Source organism: Anomalospiza imberbis, chromosome 6, assembly GCF_031753505.1.
Source record: "Anomalospiza imberbis isolate Cuckoo-Finch-1a 21T00152 chromosome 6, ASM3175350v1, whole genome shotgun sequence".
Taxonomy (NCBI): Eukaryota; Metazoa; Chordata; class Aves; order Passeriformes; family Viduidae; genus Anomalospiza; species Anomalospiza imberbis.
In genome coordinates, this window is record NC_089686.1 from 51,413,753 (window position 1) to 51,436,103 (window position 22,351).

Consider the following 22,351-nt stretch of genomic DNA (forward strand, 5'->3'; position numbering starts at 1 on the left):
ATTTTTGTATGAAAGTCAAACTGCCTTACAAAGAAGTTCCCATGCTGTGATTATGAGACCTATCTTCTCATAGCTGAAGTCTGAACTCACCCTCCAAAGACCATGTCCTGACAAGCCAGATGAGCTCTGTCCATGGCCCACATCAACTACACTAAGGAAAGGAGAGGAAACTCCTTTTTAGCTCTCTAGAAATCTTACAATGCTTTACAAGCTGTGCTGGCCTGACAACATCCAGCCCTCAGCAAAAGATATCTCATCCAACCCAAGTGTGGAGTTTGATTTTGGTGGTTTTTTTTCCATCTATACTGATGTCTAATCCTCTTTTTCTTATTAACATCATGGACTCAGTAGTATGATATGGCAAGGGGGTCTACAGGCAAAAATATCCCTTAAGAATCCATTGCCTCTTGCTTTCATCAAAAATGGTAATCAAAGAATTATTTATGTCAAAAGGGACCTTAGAAAATCATCTGGTCCAAATCCCCTCACTTCCCACATTTGATGTTCATTCAATAATCAGTACAAAAGTAAGTACGTACTCCTAATTTTCTCTACCTGCATCGTGATCCCTTAAGAAAAGACTTTTTTTCATTTTCATGTGATTAAAATACATACCCCCTGTGGTTTTTTTTAATGCCTCTAAGTACTTTTACTTTTTGAATTATCTGACAGAGTGGGAACTGGTCACTAGGAATAATCCCTTCCTAAGCAAATACACGACAGCACTGATGAGCCAGACTGCCTCTGTGATGCTTTTACAGCTGGTGCTTTTCTCCTCATCACTGCAGCTACATCTCACTGCTCTCAATATTGTTGCCTTTTGTTCTACAGGATCTTGCAGGTTTTGCTTCTCAAAGATAACATGGCAGCACTGCCTATCATGTCCTTGTGGGTGACAGCAGCATTTCCCAAGGCACAGTCCCAGACAGCCAGACAGGTCAGACTCCACAGGCAGGGGAGGCAGGAAAGCAGAAGATGCAGAGCACTGGATTGCACAAAGGCTCTTTTATCTCTGCATCACCAGCATTTCAAAGTCACTGTGGTCCTGTTCTTGTGTATCAGTGACTCAGTCCACTAACCATGTCTTCTAAAGATTTCACAAGAGCCAACTTAAGTCAGTCTCTTCCCTTAGCCAGTGGCTTTTGATGTTCCACAGCCCAGATGCAAAAATTTTCAGGAGTATCAATAAACCAAAACATAAGTCATCCCAAACCCATTCTGATTATCTCATGCTGGACATCTCAAACATCCACACTTCATAAGACTTAAAGGATATCCTGTTCTTAACCAAGTTTCTTCTACAATACTATTTCCTGTTTTGTTTCATTTTTATTGTACGTCCCTCTGCAGAAGTAGGTTTACAGTAGAGTAAGAGTTATGAAAAACTAAAAGAAAGAACACTTAAGTAATTGAATAGCAAACAGCATCAGCCTGGATATATCAATTTATCTAAAAACCTTGCAGGAGAGAAGCAGAGAACACACCATCAATTCCGTGAGAAAGAGGCAGAGGACTTCAGACACACATCAAGTTAATAATGGGTGAAAACTGCACAGTAAGTTAAAATAAATTAAATTGTTTTTCACCATAAATAACCATTCTCAAATTTCTAAACTTTTCCTAGTGGCCCTAACTATATTACTTTGAATAATCAGAAGCTCTGATTATTTTAAGTGTGCTGACTCAATTTCTCTATCAGGTTATTGCTCAGATAAAAATAAATTTCTTTTATGGATTTTCAAACATCTGAATATTTTTGGTCAGTTTTAAACACCACCATATTCAGGCCTACAGGTCACCCAAGGGGAAAAAAGGAATTGACAAACAACCAAAATCACATCTCAGATGTACACTAACACAGCCCTTGTTAAATACAGGAATGGCATTTCTTTTGCCACATGGCATCACCTCAGTTGAAGATGGACAAAAAAATTTTCCCAATAACCAGAAGACAGAGCCTGTCTGAAAGCCCACAGAACTCCTGTGACCACAAAAGTATTAAGGACCTATAGCTAAGCTGCTCCCTGGCTGGCATTGTCACATTAGTCCCAGAAATACTGCCAATATTATGTAATTCCCACAGGAAAACTAATGGAAAGCTAATCAAAATGAGAATCCTTCCTGCAGGTGGGAAGGTATTTCTTCAATCTGAGGGTTAATTGCATCTCAGCTGTGACCTGGAGCACCCTTATTATTTAAGTGTATGGCCTCCCAGGAGCACAGAAACCATGTTAAGTTAAGGTGCATTTATACTGTGGGAAATGACTGCCAGATGCTAGCATTGAAACTATTGTCCTCTTATTTGTAACACAAAGAGCACTTGGAAACAAGTTTCTTTTCCAAGCATAAAATGCTTGCTCACTGACTCACCCCAGCTCTTTTCCTTCCTGCACAATTTTCTCTGTGTTATGTGGTATTTCAAGCACTTAAAATCAGAAGTTTTACTGCATCTAACAATATTTTAAAATACTATCTCTCCTGGAGCCAGGGCCACATCCTGCTCTCAGTTACATCCAGAGATCACAGTGGTTACATCAAGTAACTCCAGGTGCACTTGCACAGCTGAGGGCAGAATCTATACTTCAACAGACTGAGCCCACCCAGTACAATGGGTCACCCATGTTTTAATTACTACTAATAATTCTTGATTGATTTTTTTTACTGATATTAACAGTTGGGGAAGACACATCATGAACAGAAAACAGTAAGAGTAATGGAAATTGAATGGTAGCCTTCAGCCAGGCAGAGAGAGACCTATGCTGAGATACTTTGGAGACCAGGAAAGCTTGTGGCCAAAGACAAGCAGTGTCTTTCAACAAAATAATACATAAATTGCAGCAGCCACCACTGAAAGGCATGGGGTCTCCTGCAGGTGCTGGGCAGCCAGCAGGTTCCTGCTGTGCCAAGCACCATGTTACAATGGCCCTTCCCTGCTGTGCCAACAGCACACAAGGCCTGTAAGATGAGCCCAACGCTCCACAGGGATTTCTACTTTATACATAACACCAACAGAACAGCAGACTGGGAGGGAAACTCTGGTCTGGGTTCTAACTCCAGCTGCCCAAGAAAGGCAATTTACGCGAGAACAAAAAGACACAATACCATAAGCCTTGCTGCTTGCCAGCTCAGTGAACCAAAGCAAATCTATGTCATAGTAATTATACTTACACTGTAAATATGGGCATTAGCTCTTCAGGTGGTATAAATTGGCATTAGCTCATTACAATCAAGGAAGCCTTATTGATTTATGTGAGGTAAGGCTCTTGCATTAATTTTCTATCAGTTAGAAACCTAAGCCTACCTCCAAACCTGAATTGATCCATAAAGAGTGCACTTCTGGAATGTCTATAATTCTCTTCACTGTGTAATTTTTATTGCTAAGAGCTGAAAGTTTGGCCAATGACATTCATTTTCTGATTACTAAAATGTCACCAGAGGACACAAAGAAAAATGACGCACCACAGCTTTGGTCACGATGAAGAGACTAATTTATTTTTTCTGACTCCAATCATTTATAGTTCTCAAAAGATGCCAGTGGATTGGAAGATGAACGTGCCACCTCTCCAACGACACTGGACAAACTACCAGTACATCAAATTTCTCTGCCTCTATGAAAGAATGCAAAACAATAAGTTGTTTACAGAAAGTTGCGTGAGAAAGTTCTCTACAAGAATGTAAATTCAGAAGGCTTTAGAAAATGCTAAGAAATCAGGGCAACACTAAAATCCATGCAAGGGACAGGTGAGCATAACTTCAGGTGTCTTCACAACACCAGCCTGAACTGTAACAACAAATTACATTATTTCAGGCAAGGCTGTATCAATGTTTATGATTTAAATGTGGATTTTTCAGGAGTTGAAACATATGCATAAGTTTCCTTGATGCTGGAGCTCAACCCCAAAGCTGGCATTTTTCTTAGTTGTTTTGAGAAAGCAATGGCTTTCACATGCTTCCACCCAAGTAGGCAGTAACCCATCAGAAACACTTCTTTGCTCCTCTACAAATTAGGAGCAGCTATTCCATATTCCAAATCTGAACTATTAAGCTCCTGGGACTGAAAACATGTCAGTGGCATCTGAACATTAAGTCCTCTTAGTCAAAATTTCACCTGGCTGACCTTATGAGCCAGAGTTAGTTTTCCAATACTTCCAGTAGCATTTTAGGTATGAAACTTTCCCAGATAGCTCATTTACTGCACACACAGAACTTTTGCATACACCAACAGCTTATTTTCTGTCCTAAAAATACATCTTGAAATATTCACTTTAAATATGTACACTACCAGACTGTGTACATGTACCCAGGGCAGAAGACATCTTTCTACTTTAGTGTACCCTGCTAATCACATACCATCTGGTAATATATTATGCATTCAAAGACACACATAATATATCAAAACACATACTGTAGGCATATTATGGTGTGAGGAAAGAAGGAATATATCAGATGTAGTCACACAAGTGTAAATAACTTCTCATCCAAGAGAGAAGAAAAGCTTTAAAGTACAATGACATTTTGAAAGATCTGCATTCTATCTAGAACTGAGAAATTTTTAAATGAGCCTGAGCACTCAGTGGTGCATTAATTAAAGACTTCATCTGATATCCATAAAAGTAATTGGAAAGACCTGCTGACTTTATCCATCTCTGAATTCGGCCCAGTAGCACATTAATTGAGGGCAAGTTTACAACTGCAGCAAGCTGAAATTAGTTCTCAGGACAGTAAATCGTGGTTTCATGCAATAAATAGTGATGTGCAGTTAATTTAACTTCTAGAAAGACCTCAGTTAAAAAACACGCATTTCAAAGCTACTCAGTGTTTGAAGTTTTAACACTCAGAAGCAGAAAAGCTTTGTAATATTGGTAGATTTCCACTATACCAAGGAGCAGCCAGTGGTCTCTTGACAGATAAATGTATGTGCTAAATTATTTTCATCCACGGTTAAAAAATGAAAAGTAGTGTCTGTTGCTTTATTTCTTTTAAAAACAATATCTATGATTTTTTTTTAATCTGTGGGTTTTAAACTCTGTTCTGCAGTGACTTAACTCCCATCTCCTTTGATTCTCACACAGGGGTTGGACAGACCCACTCAAACACTTCACCACCACTGCACCTTCTGCTGATCCCACCAGATCTTCACTAATATGCAAAGGACAGAATTTCTTCAGCTGTGTAGGATTTTGTTTAAAATTACATTTTCATTGCCACTTGATCACATCTTATTCAAAGAGAAGAATGTTTCATGCTTACATGTAAATACAGTATAACCACTTGTCAAAGTCACACAGGGCTCCAGTAGCACTGGAGCAGAAACCAAGCAATTTGAAGGTTTTTTTTAAAGAAATAGAGCAACTGATACTGGTATGAGCAACTCCGAGGGCACCTGCAGGAGAAGAGGGAATAGGGCAATTTCCCACTGAAATATCAGCCTTTAGATTGTTTTTCCTCTTACACTGCAGATGGCTCTGGAGCTCATTGGCACAGATGACAAATGAGCCCTGAAGAAACTATGTTTACTTCTGTAGGGGAAATAGAAGTATGGGCAAGGGCAGAAACACATCAGTAAGTTCTGGCCTCTGGAATCAGTATTGAAGAAGACTTGTGTCACACCTGCACCAAACTTTATTTTCCAGACATTCTCTTTTAACTGTCTTGCTGGGAGATAGCTTTTTGTCTGTTGTAGCTTTTAAGTGACCTCCCTGAGATGGCATAGAGAGGGCTGATTTTTAGAGGTGTCTGAACAGTCCCAAGAGCTCAGTTTCTTTTCAGATTTCTCACTGAAGCTGAGCTTCAAGCATCTTAAATCACTGTCATTTCAAAACAGTGTATGTCTTTTTTTATTCCTTTTACATTGCAGCTTATTGCTTATAGCAGAGTTTCATTTCATCTTCATGCCAACAACCCATGCAAATGCTCTTTGCAATTCCAGCATGAAGGGTTAAAAATCACCAGCTAAACCAGCAAAATATTTTTTTAGAGCAGCTGGGAGAACAACAAAGATAAAAAGCACAGCCACACTGTTTTATTTTAGTCACATAGGGGACTGATCCAACTGTACCCATTTATACCTGGACTATACCTTTTCATGGGTTCAGTCTCAGATAAAATTTGGGTTAGGGACATGCAGTTGCATTAACTGATGAACATTTAAAGAGTATAATTGATGTGTATTAGCTCTTTGAGGAAGCCCAGTACTAATTTCCTTCTCCTCCTTCCACATTCCATTTGCCTTCTTACCTGTCACCTTCTGCAGATTCAGTTGTTCAGAGACCAGATTCCTATATATTCCAGACTTCAACATCTCTAACTACAAACAAGACACTCCTGCACTCTGCAGGTTGCTGGCTTTCCTGGTAATTACTGTTCCATTATCATCCCTGAGGGGGAAAAATATCTGCTGTAGCCCCATTACCAGATGTCTCCTGTTATTACTGCAACTCCCATCTCCCCTGAGGTGTTCTTGCTACAGTTGACCCTGTATTTTCTGATATAATTTGTGATCTTTTTTCTATCAAAAAAAGATCACAGAAATGTATTTGTACATACAGCTCACTCATCTCTAACCCAGGTGTCTTAACTTGTGCTCAAGTTGCCAAAGTCTGAAGTCTGCTTCTACTCCAGACTTCCCTATTTCCTTCATTTCCTCCATAAACCTTTGCCAAAATAAATTTTTCTGCAACTTTTGACTTAATGTCATGGCTTAGAATATTGTGTACAATGAGTTCAGAGCATACGACAGCCTCCCTGGAGCACAGTGGAGCTTATATTCTCTTTTCATTCTATTTCTTCCCTCAACACTCCAGATTCCCCACCCTTAGGGAAAAAAAAGGCAACAAAACAAACAAAAAATTTGCTATCTTTTGCTATCTTTGATTTGAGGTAAGAAGTACAATTAATTTCTTTTTCTTTAAAGTACTGATTTTCTTACTTCCATCTTTCTATTATCCCCACAGCTGATTCTTAGAAAATTGCCACAATGTTAGGCAGGGAAAGTGGAGTGTGAAACCTGAAAATAGGCCTGTCATGGTAGCACTGCAAGACAGCAACCATCAGTGCAGGAATGCCAATCACACAGCCTATTTGAAGGGGCATTTTTAGGGACCTAGGTGTTTGCTTTTTCTACTTGTCAACCACACTGGACACAGGTATAGTCAATATTCTAAATGAAATACATCTTTAACTAAGGTCATTCTTTCAATCTCTTCTGTAATGAGAATGCACACAGGGATCAAGTCCAACTATTCACAACTAACAAAAGATTCCCAAATCTTGCTGGGAAATACAGTACTTTTATTCATAAGTATATTCTAAAGTACATTATTTAAAGCTCACCCACATCCTACAGAGTTGAAAACTGCAGCCCAATAGGTCAATATTCAAAACAGCTCAAATAAAAGATTTACAGTAGGAGGTTGTTTCAATACTGAAGGTAAATACACTGTAGGAATGAAGCTAAACAGGTGTACCTAAAAACCAGAAAGAACAAAGCTGGTGAAGGTCACAGCTGGTGGAAGAGGCTGCAAATACCTCTACATGTGAGAAAAGGATATTCACTTGGGGAGGTGCAGCACCTGTGCCTGCTGAACAGGTTTCCCAAAGACATTGTGGATTCTCCATACCTGGACATGTTGAAAGCCAGATTGGATGGAGGTCTAAGCAACCTGCTCTAGTGAAAGGCTGGTGGGAACAAGATGATCGTTAAGGTCCTTTCCTTTCCAGCCCTGCTCATTCAATGGCTCTATAAAACTGATTTAGGACTGCAGAATGTCCAATGCCAGAAAGCAGGGAAGTGGCAGCCATGGTGGTAAAAGGATCATGTCAAATTCTGATGCAGAGAGTTTAAGACACAAGTATGCCAAATTTTTCAGCTGCAGGATACATTCCCTGCATATAAATTCCTCTCTCAATGCTGGCAGTATGTAGCTAGTCCAGTTCTTTGAGGACTCAGTCCCTAATCTGGGTGCAGTCTGCTTTTGTTCTGAGCCTTTCTTCATGTTCTCCCTCTCTTCCTAATTAACAGAAAACACTTATGAATATTAAAGAAGAAATTAACAACAGTGTAAATAATTTCTGGATGTTTGTAGATTCCAAATTTAGTTTTTAATTAACCCCCACTGATTTCACGAATCTGTTTAAGAAAAATATATAATTTCAAAATTTCCCATGTGTTTAAAGAAGGAAAAAGAAATAAGGTAAGACCACAAAGCAGCAGTTTGGCATTGCAGGCACCAGCATCACGTGTTAGTCCAATGCTTCTGGTTTCAGCAGAACAATCCACATGCTGCCTCCTTCATTCCACAAGCAAAATTCAGGGAATTTGGCCAAACGCTGCACAACTATGATTACATAAGTTCATCTTCTGCAGAGTTAAAAGGAACCAGGCTCTGTGAATTCTACTGGATAAAACCAGAATGTGAGAACTGGTCAGCTGCACCCCAGCTGAACCCCACATTGCAATCACTGACCACACCCAATACCAGATGCATGTGAGGAAGGTGCTAAAAGCCCTGTCACAGCTGCTACAGACTCCACCTTTGTGTGGGCACACCTCTTTGTCACCCAAGTCCTGTGATACTTAGTTTGTATGATTCTTCTCACAGCATATCTATATGTTCTTGCTAGCCATTTTAAACACCCAGTCTTTATAGTTCCTCTACACTCCTTCAAACCCCTGTCAGCAGGCAAGGGTACTCCTAAAAAGGAGGCTCTTCTGGATTGGAGGAAAGGAAATTCCAGACAATTTTTTTTTAAATTGGCTTATTTTCCCAGTGTTTTGGCACTTTTTCCAGTGAATTGGCATTCACATAACCCAAAAACGCACACTTAATAGTGAATCTCTACCAGACACACAAGCAAGCACCTGTCTATCATAACAGTAAGAGTGATTTACCTCTCTTTTACATCTCTTGGAAAGATACCAAAAAAGAGAAATCTCCCACCACTTGATCTGTGTGCAGCAAGGTCTGTTGAGTCAGTGGGAGTTCTGCATGTGAGACAACTCAAAGACAGATACTCCAAGAAATTTAATTTAAAGATGCCTTGGGAAATCTTTGAATTGCACTTCCCAGAGCATGCAATGGGGTGGATCCTCTCCCTTGTGCATAACACCCATTAGCATTGAGTTATCCATGTTCACTGGGAGGAGAACATGTCCTGGTGCTGCTGAAGGAATTCCTGGCTTTCTCACCAACACCATTCATCCCCTCTGCCTCCTCACACAGCCATACATGTGCTGAAGAAATATTCCATTCAGCACTCAGCCTGAAAGCTGCACAACAGGCAGGAATCTCTAAAGCGGCAATCACAGAGGCACCTTCAGACTGATGGATGCTGATGGGTCTTGTTACCTCTGCAACAGCTGAGTGGTAATATATTCATGAAAAGATGATACATAAAAGATATAGCTGAAATACTCTTTCTAGGTACAAATGTTGACATCTTATTTAGAAAAAAAAATTCAAGAAAAACCCCAATATAATACTGCTGAGTCTATACAAGCACTTCCACCCACATTTAATGTTTTATAAAAAGGAGCAAAAGCTATTTGTTTTATCCCATCTCTTGCTTTTATTTTTTTAATTTCCTTTTATCCTAAGAGGGCAGTTACGTAGCAGTGTTAAAACATCATGCACTTTAACAAGAAAGTAGATTGACTGCCAATACACAGGCACAAATCAACACAACCTAGGATACATAAAGGTGCTCTGCCTCTCCACCAGAAGCAGTGAAACACTGGAGATGAGAAAGCAGACAGAAGCTGCAGAAATAATGCTCTCAGCACAGCAGAGCACACTAAAGTAGTTTTCCAGAGAAAGAGTTGAGAGCAGAGTAAGAGCTCAGTAGGACATTTGAGGAAGAAATGCATAAAAAGACTAAATCCCTACAAAGACAGCATCCAATGAGAACACAAAGTTCCATGGCAAGTGTCCCCAGAGAATTCCCACCCACACGAAGTCTACCTTGCTGTGTGTGTGAGCAGTGCTGTGTGTCGATTTCCTCACACTCAAACTGGAAAGGGACACAAGGGAACAGGTTTCCATGGGAATTTACCTCCATCCAATACTTGGGGCACACCAGAGGGACCCCAGCCCCCACTTCACAACAGAGGAGCAAAGCAAGAGCTAGGGCATGCTCTTATCTCTATGCATCACAGCATTTATCACCCTGACAAACACCCTCCATTAATGGAGGAAACACTTTCTCTCATGCTGAAAAGGTGATCAAAAGGTGACCAAAGTGGATCACCTAAACAAGCATCACATTCCCAGAGGGTGCAAATTTGCCATTTTCTTTGGGATTTACTCACTGACAGCAGCTACAAGTCTGGTCCAGGGAAGTAACACAAGCTATTTTGTGCCATCAGATCAACCTGAGAAGAGATGAGGAAAGCAGTCATACACCTTAATTTGTTCGTATGCACAAATGACCTCACCAATGGCTCTGCCCTGCCTTAGATTTGGCAACAGCTCTTGTGCCCCCTCAGGAGTTGGGCAGACAGTGAAAACTCAGTGCTAGTTGCTCAGTAAAACAAACCCAGCAACAGCCAGATAAGAGAAGCAAGTACAGTAAGTTACCTTCCCAGGCAAGCTAGCTTTCAAGATAGCTAGGCCATTAGCAATCTTTAATCCCTACACATCAGAAGTTAATCCTGCCTCAGGCAGCATTAACTTACATATTAGCTCTTTAATGTAACAGCCGCAGTGCTGGAAAAGCATCATCTGCTACAAATATTTTCCCACACGAATCCACTCACTTCACCAATTACTGCATTTCCTATTCTCTTTAGAAGGTATCTTTTAGATGTTAGGGATCTAACCTTGCTAGGCTGGGATTATCACAGCAATATCCCACAGAGGTGTTTTCATCCTTTGCACAGTAACTTTGAGCCTGGTTTTGTGGGATCTCCAACACACCCACTCAGGGTGCACAGGGAAAGGGTGATGTGCCACACAGCCAAGGCTGCTGCCCACCAAACTGCAAAATCTTGGAATATTTCTGTGAAAAGCCCTCCCATGCAGTTTGCTGCTAGCTCTGGGGTCATCCTAGAGGTGCTATGTATTTGTGAAAACATGCACAGATCAAAGCATCCTGAATTTCAGGACAAGTCATGATTTATTAAAAAACTCATACTAAATGCCTAATATATAAACTATTTATAAACCAGCAAGGGAGCAGAAGCTTTACTGTTTTACTTGCAAACTCTTCATGCCAAAACTGCAAAACAAGTACTTTAAGAACAACATGGATTGATTTTGATTTGTGTATATTGAGCCAACTTCAATAGCTCTGGTTTTATAAGCACAAATTCTTGTGTTTATGATTAATAAATACTTTTCCCCCTAGATAATCAGAAAGAGATTCTATATATTTTGCTATCCTAAAAAAAAGTCTATTTCATAAAGATACTATCTTAAAATAGTAAAGCCAACAGTCCTTTTAAATGATATATTTAGATAACACTCACAGAACTACTACAGGAAAAAAAAAGCATTTATACAAATTAATACAAGAAAATCACTTGAATAAGAATACCAAAATTATTGTAAATAGGCTCCTGAAACTGTTTCACAGGAAAGCCACTAATGAAATCCTTGAAGAGGCCAGGCAATCTTTGGTTCAACAAATCAACTTCAGATTCTTTTTATTTTTTCTGTTCACATTTTCAGATGTTCCCCAAAGGTGCCTGTGCTCTAAAAATACTTTTATGGTAAGGCAAGTTCAAACACAACTTAAAAAAAAATTATTTTGTGTCATTTTAATAGGGTGAGGTTTTCACCTTATTGTTCAGCAATGTTCCTGGCAGATAGACTCTAAAGAGCCAAGTGGGTGTTAAGCTGAAATAAAGCTAAGTGAAGGTGATAAAACCTCTTTGGGTTAAAGCACCCGTTCCTGCTTTTTTAGGTATCCTGAACTGCCCTCCAGTTGTTAGAGGCTTGTAAAATCCTTTTTCCATGCAATCTAACCCCCATCTAAATAGGGTACCTCCACCCAAGGCTGATTCCGGTAAAAAACTCAGGTCCCCTTCCCCCAAGGCCTTTTCATGTTCTGCTCCCTTTACTTCAAAGCACACAAACCCAGACTGGGGGTATCAGAGGAGAACATGGCCACGGGAACACAGAGCCAGGCCAGTATCCTTCCCACCATTACATGTCCAATCAATCCATCAACACAGCTATGAGTTACTTCATCAGCAAGACTCCACCACCCGCCTCAGCAGACCACTGCACACCCTGATCAACTTAAAGGACACGAGGCCTCTGTAATTATGCTTTTTAAAACGGTCTCATTAGGAGCAGATAGGTTGATATGTCAACAGAAGTTAACAGAATTAAGCACCTAGCATAACTCTAAACTGTGAACTATGCACTGCTGAAATTTAACTCCAGCTCAGCACCACAAGGACAGTCCATCCATCCCAAAACGTGCTCGTGGCCTCCATTATCACCAGGATAACCTACGGCACTTTAAGAGTAATGTCCTTGTGTTGATGCCTTGTAATTTGATGGGATTTCCATTCATTAGTAGCAGTAAAAGAACCAGTTTTTAGTCATTAAATTATGCTAAGTGACAGGAAAAAACCCTTTCTTAAGATAATCATATGCACAGCTGCGTTTTTTCTCATGCAGTTGGGATCACCCCTCTCAGCACATTAATATTGTATTAGAGAATGTAGATCACTTTTTCATTTTTAATTGGTACTTACAAATTTCTCTCTAGTGAAAATACTGATTGATTTGGTGTTTAACTTGTTCATTGCAACTACAAATATCCTGAATACTAAGTAGTTTAAAATAACTTGTCATAGTAAAAAGATAGATTGAGCATGCTTAGAAAAAAATAAAAGGGCAATTAAAATTCTAACTTCATAGCTACTAAACAAATAACATTATAAAGGAAATCTGGAATAAGCTTGCCATAGTCATGTTTTATTTTTGTGCACTGCCTGCTTCAAGGAGTAAAAAAATTACAAAACTGCTACAGAAAGTGATCAAGTTATTAATAATAATGAAGTTTTCATTATATTTGCTTTTTCACTTCAGAGTCTTTTCAGTTTTTGTATTTAAAGTATTTTCTCTACGTCCAGAAGATCTACTATTTTAGATGTTCTTCAAAAAAATCAAAGTGCAAGAAGGAAAGTGCAGGAAATTCTGACCTAATCATGCTATCTAGCACAATTAAAAAAAATAGAAAATAAAGTTTGATATGGGCAACAAGTGGAGAGATGGTTGCATAAACCTGCAGAGAAACTGGAAAATTCCATATTCTGCATTCATTTTGGATGAAGTGCACTGAGAAACACCCCCACAGACACCCTCGATGTGGGCATTAGAAGAAACAGTCAAAAAAATTACCTGTGGTTGATCTTCCCTGGCTGGTAGGGGACTGAGCACTCTGCAGATGCTGGGGACAGCAGGTGGGCAGGGGTAGAGTTGAAGCCAAGCAGGAAAGTGCAGGCAGCTCCAGGGTTGCCAGCCTGGGCTCCTACCAGACTCTGGCCCCATCTCCTGGGCTCTTCATCTCTCCTTCCCACAGCCCTGCTTAGCCCTTAGCTGAGAAGGTCTGAAGCCAAAGGTTCAACTGCCCAAAAAGGCTAGAAGCTCACTAACACCACTTTATAGGCTGGGCAAGGAGCCCAGGGTAACTACCTGCACCTGTTGCAGGCTGTGGGGAAAACAAGCCTCAGCTGGGTCCTGCATTCAGGTGTGTCCCACAACACCCTACAGTGCTGGGCTGTGGAGATGGAGTAATGCATCCTCATCTAAATATTATGTATTGTCTTAAAAGACAAAGCTTGTGGTTTAATGTACACTCTCTGAAGACCCAAGTGAAAATGTAAAAAGCAAGCTCATTAATACACTACAAGCTTATGGTCCATTTTACTTTTGTTCAATGTAGTTTAATTCAATTTATCTTCTACATCCAGATTTATCACATTATTTGCTCAATAGAAGAATATATAGTCTTTATTTAACAGCCCTTGCTGGTTTCTTAAAAATTTTGTGTCCTTTATTCAAAGTCTACTAAACCAGAAATAAATGTGCAACAGTCAATAACTTGTATATTACTGGTTTTATTTTCTCAGTGTAAAGTGCCTTTTAAAAGTCTCCAACTTTCAGGCCATGCTGAACCCCTGCTTTTTAAGTGAGCTTAACAAAAGATTTTACTTCTGAAAGCCTAGGTTATATGTCAGTATTAAATTTTTATCATCCCTTTGCAGAAATGAATTTATTCTTAATGTGGTTCTGTGCTTTACATTGTTTATTCATTCCCTGCTCTGCTCAGGAGCATTGTTGATTGTTTCATCAGCAGTGGTCACAACTTGGGAGAAGAGGGTTTGGGCAAGTCAATTAACATTGCTGTAGAGCAGAGCCCAGGAGAGGAACAGACATACGGCCTGCAATGATGTGCAATTTGCTATTTTTTAATTTCTTAGTAAATAGAATGAGCTAGAGTACATTCTTGGTCACATTAAGATGAAAGGCCAACTACAGAGCCTTACTAATCTGGCCTCACTTAAAATTCATAGATGCTTTACAAGTCAAGCAGCCTAACCTCTTAAAAATGTACAGGAATGAGATTTTTTTTTAATGGGATTCTTTTACTATACCAAATATTTGCTTTCATTAAACATTCATTAGACTGGGAGAAGTGCTAGAGGGCAGAATTTGGGCAAAGTGTTTAATGTTTATTAAAAAAATCCTTTGCTAGACACAGAAGTGTCCTAATAGGTCATCAAATTCATATCATTGTGCTGCTACAGACTGACCCATGTTTATTTCCTCATATGCATCTAATCAATTTTTATAGCTGCTCTCAAATAGTCAATTAAGAGTTCTATTAATAGTAATGAATCCACAGCTCCAGCAGGCAGAAAATATCTGCCAGCATTTCCTGGTTGATTTTTTTTTTCCCCACAGTGAAAAGACAAGTGCTTTTCAAGAGATGGTCACTCAAAACACAGGCTTTACAGGGCACCAGCACAGGTCAGCATCCCACTCTGCAAACCCACAGGCTGCCCTTCTGGTCATCCCTTGTAACAGGTCTCCAGCACTTCCATCTTGCCTGGAGAGTCATGACATGGAGGAGTCAAAAGAAAGCACACAGACACAAATTCCCCCTAAGTCCTGGGAGGAGAAAAGAGGATAAACAGTCAGAGCAGTGAACCAACACCTTTTTTGTTCTATTTCAGTCACCAAGAATCCAAGAAGGGAATGAGTACAGACAAAGCCAAGCTTCAGCTCAGAGCAGTCTGGGGACCTTCCACATTTTACCAGGCCACAATAAAAAAGTTTCCACATTTTATTTACTACATGCACACAGTGGATGAAGTAGAGCACAGAGCAAGCAGGGCATTGGAATCCTGGATGCTGAGAATTTTAGACTTTATGTGCTGAAAGGCACAGACCCACAAGAGTTTGGGGGTTTAGAATATAGAAATAAATATGAAGCAAGATGGAGGTTTTAGGGTGGAGACAGGTTGTTCTTCTTTACTGTCTTCTTCCTTCTTCTTCATGGGTTTGGGTGATGTTTTGTGATTAGACAGAAAAGTCTGCATCGCGGACTTCAGGTGATCAGTTATTGCGTTAAAAGGGAAAATAATCTGGGTGTCCTTTCTTAATTGGATAGTTTAGTTTTAAAAGACTTTGTAACAAGAGTTAGTTAGCCATTTTGTGCCTTGCTAATAAAAAGGTGCCGAACTCATGGCTGTGAGACTGTTTCACTGATAAGAAATAATAAACACCTGAGTCCAAAAAAGGAATGGCATATCAAGTGCCTTCAATCCCAACCTTGAGAAACCAATAGCAGGGCCTATCCACAGTGGGTGTACTGCAGGTATAAAGAAATGCTGTTGGTAGTATGGAATATTTCTTTTCCATTTTTCCATGAAAGTAAACTCCCCTAACCTGGGCTGTGGCATTCAGTTTTTCTTTGCCCTGGTCCCAGGCAGCTGGGAGTGCCCGGCTAGTGGCGCTGCTCTCGGTGAGACCGGGGCCGCTGCGTGGGTGCGGAGCTCTAGGGCTGAGCCTCCGTGTGGGTCTGCTGCTTCTGTGGCCAGACGCTGAGGGGAGACAAAGGGTGAGAGAAAGCGCAGTCTGCCCTTCAGTGCCTGCCCTTCACTGCCCTGCAGTGGCTGAGAACTCTTTATTCCCGCATGGCTACAGCAGTGGACAATGCAGCTGTTCCCAAGCCCGCGTGGCCAAAATGGCACTGGGGCACAGGGAACAGGGAATTAAGTAGGGGGTGGGCCGACAGGGGCGGAAGCCCCCCTCGCCCAATGGAGACAGACAACAGGGGAGTGACACGGGCCATGGCAACCTATGGGAACATAACGGGTGTGTACAGAGTTCCGGGACAAATGGGATTTCAGAGGTGGGGGGATTGATACAGAACTTTCTGAGGGGAAGAAGGGAGTGGTTACAAGATTGACAGGTGAAAGCTCCTATAGCAGACAGCCTGGAGTGAACCATTTTAAGGGGAAAATAGGGCTACATAGAACTGATCTAACTAACATTATTAAAACCCCTAACTGAACCCACCCAGGATGCAACACTGTGCTGCATTAATTCCACACAGTGCCTTTTAAATCCATGCAGGCAGTATTGTGCTTTTTCCTCACTGTGAGGGTGGTGAGGCCCTGGCACAGGTTGCCTAGAAAATTTGTGGATGCCCCATCCCTGGAGGAGCTCGAGGCCAGGTTGGATAAGCTTTCGAGCATCCTGGTTTAGTGAAAGGTGTCTCTACCCATGACAGGAAGAACTGGATGATCTTTAAGGTCCATTCCAGCCTAATCCATTCTATGATTCTTTCAGTGAAGCTTTTTTAACCAGCCAGCCAATCTCACTGTTTACATATGCACCCCTGTTGTAGATGTCGGCGAACCCAATGGGAAGAATGATGATGTCTGACTTATTTCAGAAGGTTGAATGATTTCTTTATTATAATTATGCTATGATACATTAATATACTACATAAAAGAGGATACTAAAAACTACATGCTACTCTCTCTAACTATCATATCTAACCCTCTCCACAACTCGTGACCCTGTTCTCCAGAGTCCAGACACAGGTGGATCCGATTGGCCATCAGGCCCAAACAATCCACTGTGATCCAACCAGGCATTCGCTCTAGGTAAACAATTCTCCAAACACATTCCACAAGAGAAAAACAAGGAGCAGAAATAGAAATTGTTTTCTCTTTCACTTCTCTCTGTGCACCTTTATAAAAATCCTGAGAGAGAGAGAAATGTGCTTGCCACACACCCCCTTCCTCACAGTGCTACTAAAGGCAGAAAAAATTAATCCACGTTTTGACCTTTTTGGGTTTCTTGTGCTCTCTTTCTTTTTGTGAAATTGCTCTTTCTCATGAGCTAGCAAGGAAGGCCATTGATCAAAAAGCCACAACAGCAAGATAGGACACAACAATGATTCTGGCAGCTGGAATGTAAAATGAATCTTTCTGTCTCTAGCTGGCCAATTCAAAACCAGGTTAACAGTACCTGCAATTCATCACTGTCTAATGTCTTTGTGAGATGAGACTGATGTCAGTTTAATTTAATAGACCAGGCTGAAAAATGTGACAGTTCAATAATTGATTCATGAGTGGATTAGACATTACTGCCTCAGGAGTGGCAACATCCACCAAAGGGTGGGGATGATGGCTGGAGCACTAACAGCATGAGCTGCCTCATTTTAGTCCAGTCTCCAAGCCCAACACACCCCCAGCTTGTGCCCACCCTGCTGTCAAGGAGGGCAGACAGGCCCGTGATGGGACACACCTTAGAAACAAAAGCAAAGCCCACGTTTCCTGTCAGGAGAGCAAAGGGGAAACTGGTGCTGTAGATGTCTGTAGTGTACACCCTGCTGGGAATACACCAGGAACTGCAAGGTACAGAGCTGTCAGCCAGGTGCTTTCTGTAAGGGCTGAGGTCCACTGAATAAATAAAGGGAGCGAAGGAGGATGAGAGTCCTTTTATCGCTTTCAAAGATGTTCTTGCTGCCTTTCCTCATTCCAGACAGGTGCAGTCTCCTTTCTTTATCAGAGACCTGTAATGGCAGTCACCTTTGTGCTGCTGGTTCCACTTCCTTCTCTTTCACCCCACAGTCTCCTTTTCTTTGACAGTAGGTATTAATGTGCCATCTATTCCAAAACATTTCCTAGCTAATGCTAAGAAGCCTCCAACAACTCCCTAATATAGTCTTCAACAGTCACACCTATGGCTGCCCTATTCCTGTATCTTTATAGATAATTAGCAAACCACCTACTTATGGAAACAGAATATTTTTTCTTTTAAGCATCATCTTTTATTTTTCAGGCTCCAATTTGGATATGGTAATATTTGCACAATAGTTTTCTATATTTCTTGGAAATTGTATGCATAATCATGAAAACCTATGCTGCACTACTTCACAGTATCAACACAAAAGATAAATTCACCTTTATCACATATTTTTGTTAAAGATTAATTGAAATTTTGCCAGAAAACAGTAGTTAATCAAGTAAACACTGTGCCATTTATAGTGCTCCTTAATATGTTTAACTTGGACAGAAAAACAAAGATGTTCCAACAGTTAAAAAATCCTCATTAAACATAGGAGAGTGGTACAAGGTAAGTGTTATGGAGCTCTTGGCAGTCTAGGAGTTAGCAAAACAAACTTCCACCTTTGGAAAGGTATTTTACATGGAAAATGGGCAGAAGCTTCAGGAGCCTTACAGTACCACCTGTTCTTAAAAAGTCTTTTCCAAGGTCTTCATTACAGAAATATGGACTCTTTTATGCTGGAAAAGACCTCCAAGATCACTGAGTTCAACCTCTGACCCAGCACCATGGTGTCAACCAAACCATGGCACTGAGGGCCACCTCCAGTTGTTCCTTGAATAGCTGCAGGGATGGTGACCCCACCACCTCCCTGGGCAGCCCATTCCAGTGTCTGACAACTCTTTCCAAGCACTTCTAACAACAGCTGCCAACACAGGTTTGGTTACAAGCAGCTGCCTTGTCCAGAGGAGCTTGGAGAATCCTGTTTGGATGTCAGGGTTCCCACCTTAACATTGCTACTGCAATCAAAAGAAGTAAAATGGCATTTTAAAAATTTACTCTTCAGAGGACATTAGTGTTTCTTATATGAATATCAACCTTATATAAGTGGAAGAGAGACAGGGAAAAGAAGCGGAAGAAATTCATGAGCTTATTCTGCTTTTCATTAAAGTAAGAGGAAAAAAGTAATCAGACTTGGGCAATCCTGAAGCATACAGGTCCAACATACTCAAGATAACCAAAGTATAAAAATGATACATAACCATTATAAAAACCCTACTCTCTTTTAAAATATGCCTTGCCATTATCTCAGTTCTTTCTTCCTGGAAACAAAGCTGGCATCAGACTCAAATATGGATTAAGCTTTAACATCAGACAATGTATAAACAATAGTCACTCATTAACCCCTGCAGCTGTAATGAACCAGAACATACCAGGTATTGATTAGTGAAACTTCTAAATATACAAATCCAGAACATGTGTTGGAAACAGCACAGAAACCACACAATAGGTATAGAAGGGAAAAAAAAATCACTGGTTTGCTCCACAATGCAGGAGGTAAAGTGTTGTCATTTTAATTTCCATTGTACTTTATTACAGACAATTATGACATACCTGTGTGCCCATAAATGAAGAGCTTCTAGATCCAGACTTGGATTTACTGCCATAGTTGAGCCAGAGCATTTTAAAGCCACCACGACTGTTACTATGATTTTACCAACCTCAGTGCTTACATCACATTAGTGCCTTAGGCTCAAGCCAGCTCAGATTGCAACAAGTGCTCTGCAAACCCATAGAAAATGACAATTCTTGCTCCTCAGAGCCCATACAGCTAAGCCTAGCTGGGCAACACCATGAGGTTTAATGGCTTTTAGGCTCCAGTTCCTTTTAAGCTGGCTGGCTAATGCCTTGATCTTTCTGTCCTTGCAAATTGGAGCACTTTTTTACAGGAACACATTACGTTTTTCCTGTTGTCCAAAGGAAAACAGTCTGTTGCATAAAATGTGCAAGAGCAAACCTAGGAGCTCAGGAGTTGGTTAGAGAAGTAAACCCTGAAATTCATGGATCATCTCATGTGGTGATCCACCCTATCTTTAAACTGTAGAGGACAGATCACCCCTTGTAAACTGCCAGCATTTCACAGGAGTCCTTGGTGTTAACTGTGAGCTCATCCAGGTCAGGATTTGCCTTGAGGCATTTTAAAGTGGTTAAAATGGTCTTAGGTTAAAATAGAGACTGAACAGAGCTCAGGTTAAGGCATTTTATGGTACAGAAAAATATTCATGCTTGACAATTCTTTGTCAAGAGCAGTGAGAAGTTACTCTGCCCTCTTACATGTACACACCACTTATCCTCTTAACAAAGTAACAATCCAGACATTTTTTGTGGTTACAGAAATTCTCCAACTTAAATAGTGCTGAGTAGAAAGTGCAGATTAAGAGGGTTTTCAGGGCACTTCTCTCCCTCCTTCATTTGTACATATGGGCACTGCTCAGGACTAAGAAAATCAAACACTTATAGAGACTTCTAAATTTCTTAGCTTACCTGTGAGGCCAATTCTTTCTCCTAACAACTGAGTATTTACTACATTGTACTGCACACAGAGGTCTAGTCAGGCAACAAGGAACCTTTTTGGTGTATATGATGTCACACATTTCCACTTTCTCTCATGTGAATTTATACACTTAAATTAATTTCTACTTCTGTTGAAACTGAGGATGCAGACAACTGAAGAACTAAAAAAGAAAACAAAATGAAAAACACTGCAGAACAGTTTTTTAAAATCAGAATTATTTTACAAAACCAGAGGAATAAAATATGGTCAGTATAATCACAACACAGCCATTCTGTAAAGGAAATATTTCCTGGTGCCTTGGCCTCATATCAATGGCCCCACCTTGTGTCCCAGTTATTTTTAAAGATGACTTTACACAGTAAATAAGGATGAAGGTGGGGAAGAGAAAGAAAAAAAAACCCATCAGGCTCCTCTTAGGAAAATAAGATTTAATTAAAAAGTCTGCCATTGCTTTGCACTTAATTTGGACTAACACAGCTGTTAATAAGCTTCTGATTGATAGTAAACTTGATGTCTGCACAGAAAACTACTTACTTGGTTCAAAGATGATGATAGTTTCATACAGAAAAAAGATTCTGTTTTCTAATTGTGCATAATGTTAATATTTGAAACATCCTTAAGGGTGATTGTACCTATTAAAATTTCATATGTGAAATGAGAAAGAAATGAATTGGTGTTGCATTTTTAAAGAATCAGATTACTGTTGATTAAAGCTTTGTCTGCACTTGAAATTTCCCAGTAGAACAGCTCTACTGGTGGTTGTAATAATAGGAGAACAAGTAGAGATAGGCTGCCAGTGACTGCTATTAAAATTACAATGTCATACAGACCTGATCTTTAATGGGTTATACGAGGCTGCGGTTATAATGTGGCTGTAGAACATAATACTGCTAACCTCGCTGCTGGTACTGGGGCTGAAATAGGGAAAAAAAAGAACAAAAAGCCAGTATAGACACAGTTGGGAAGTCAGTGTTTGTCAGCAGAGCTGAGGCACAGATTGGAGTATTTTTCCAGAATGCTTTCACAAAGACTCACCCTGCCTGAGAAATTAAATATCAAGCAATAATAAGTGAAGGGGAAGTTGAAGTAGAAGGACAGAGCAAGAGAGCAAAAGATGAGTAAAATAATTTGGAAGAAAGGAAGGAAGCATTTGGGAATGGTAAACTTCATAGAAATAGCAGGGAAGAGAAACAGCCCTCTAGAGGAAAAAGAGAAATAAGAAAATGCAATATACTTTTAATTTTTCAATAGCACTCCTCCATATAACAAATAAAGAGAAGAGACTAAAATAAGCTCTGAGGGTTGAAAGGGAAACACAGAGAAAAGCCACATCAAAAGGAGAAACAAGAAAGGGATTTGTGGAAGAAACAAAAAGAAATCTTTTGACAAATGTAAAAAAAATCAACTGAAGAAATGAAGGTATTGAAAAGGAGTGAAAAAAGAGGATGAAGGGAAAAAAGGTGATAAGGAAGAAAAAGGAAAAATACATGGAGCTTACTGTAAGAGCTCTATGTTGTTTAACAAGGTTTAATGCTAGGAGTCACTGACAGAATGAAAGTTTCTTCTTAAGCATTTGGGAAGATGACATTCTACTCTTCTGCAGTTCCTGTACAAGCTCAACCATTTAGCACCTCCCAACTTCTCCCATCCTGGCAATGTTGCCTTCAAGATACTTCCAACCTGTATCCTAATTTTTCATTCCTTTCTTTGCCTGACACAAGTCACCTCTGGGCAGGAG

At 40.2% G+C, this 22,351-nt stretch overlaps 1 long non-coding RNA gene across 1 annotated transcript in view; it reads right to left on the reverse strand.

The window, feature by feature from the left end:
• Positions 1-13,491, reverse strand: part of LOC137476675 (uncharacterized) — a 47,489-nt gene extending 33,998 nt beyond the window's left edge. Inside the window, exon 1 of the long non-coding RNA XR_011000521.1 lies at positions 13,353-13,491. This is a non-coding gene — a long non-coding RNA (uncharacterized lncRNA). The remainder of the gene's footprint in view (positions 1-13,352) is intronic.
• Positions 13,492-22,351: the final 8,860 nt, after the last annotated feature.